The following is a 1,537-nucleotide window of genomic DNA, read 5'->3' on the forward strand; positions in this document are numbered from 1 at the left end:
CTATAGATGGGTTTCCAGAATGGAAATGCTGAATTGAAAAGTACATCAAAATGAAAGACTTCAAGATTTGGAGAAGTATTATCAAAGGTCCAATCATAGTTACTACCACTGTTGTAGGACAACTAGTTGATAAAGCAGTTGAAAACTATACAGATGAGGATTTTGAGAAAGTTAAGGAACAGGAGTGGGCTTTAGCCACTTTGACTATGGCCTTATCTCCTGATATAGCTCAGTTTTAGGGAATATACTTCAGCAAAAGCCTTGTGGGAAGACCTGATTGAGGTCTACGAGGGAAATGAAGACATGAAAGAAAGTCGTCAGGACATGCTATGACAGAAATTTAACAGGTTTAACTATATTCCTGGAGAAACCCTGGAGACTTAGCTACAACGATTTACCACTCTCACTACTGAGATGACTATAGCTGGGATCTTCTTGACCAAGACCAAAATAAATAAAAATCTACTGAATGGACTTCCAAGATCATGGGATATGAATGTAGCTGCTATCAAGAAAATGAAAGATCTAAATCCTCTCACTCTTGCTGAAACAATGGAGATTATCAAAGCTTGTGATCTTGATGATAAGCAGTAATATCTTAATCATGTGAATTCTTATTCGACTGCAAATCTTGGGATTTCTTCAAACAATGCTCTTTCATCACTCATCCCCTCTCTAGGCCAAGCATTTGTTGTACAACAACCTCTGATTCGGACTTTTGCTACTCCATCAGCAACATCTCTTCCTGCTGCATCATTCATGTCTCCATCCGTTGTTACTCAAGTTGTTCATCCCTCTAATATACCAGTGGTGGCTTCTTCCTCAAATACCAAAGAAAATGATGAGAATCTTGCTCTTGTCACTGGACATGTCAACTGTTACAATGCCCTCTTAGCCGAAGAGCTCCCACCTCAACTATCATTTGCTGACATGGATCAAATTCATCCAGAAGATGTGGAAGAGATGGATATTATATGGAAAATAGCTACGGAAATGTTCAGGGCGAAGCAGTTCGCAAAGAAAACTAGAAAGAATAACCGGGGAATGAACGCTGACAAGAAGGTAGGGTTTAACAAAGGAAAACTGCGTTGTTTCAACTATCACGAGCCAGGTCATTTTGCTCGTGAGTGCCTGAAACTATATCAAAGGATGAACAATGACAGAACGATGGTAGCTGTGGGAAACAATCATGGAGGTGTTGCGCTCAACGGTGAGACCGCCATGGTAGCTCATTCATTTGACTTGGATAACCAGATTCAGGATTTGAATATTTTAGGACCTGAAAAATCCTCACCTAGCCCAAATCAATGATGATGTTCCCATGAAGAATGTTGCAGCTAATCCTAAAGAAAAGATGATGGAGTTGCAGTTTGCACTAATGGTATCTTCTACTTCCGATCCCAAGAAAAGTGAGGTAAGTTTAGCTTCTTGTTCTTAGGCATGTGTTGATTATGTTAAAATTCTTCGTGAGGAAATAGAATCATTACGTAGAGAAGTAGAGGACCTTAGATATGAAGGCTATCACCTTAGAACAGGA

Source organism: Lactuca saligna, chromosome 6 (genome assembly GCF_052625555.1).
Source record: "Lactuca saligna cultivar CGN05327 chromosome 6, ASM5262555v1, whole genome shotgun sequence".
In the NCBI taxonomy this organism is placed as follows: Eukaryota; Viridiplantae; Streptophyta; class Magnoliopsida; order Asterales; family Asteraceae; genus Lactuca; species Lactuca saligna.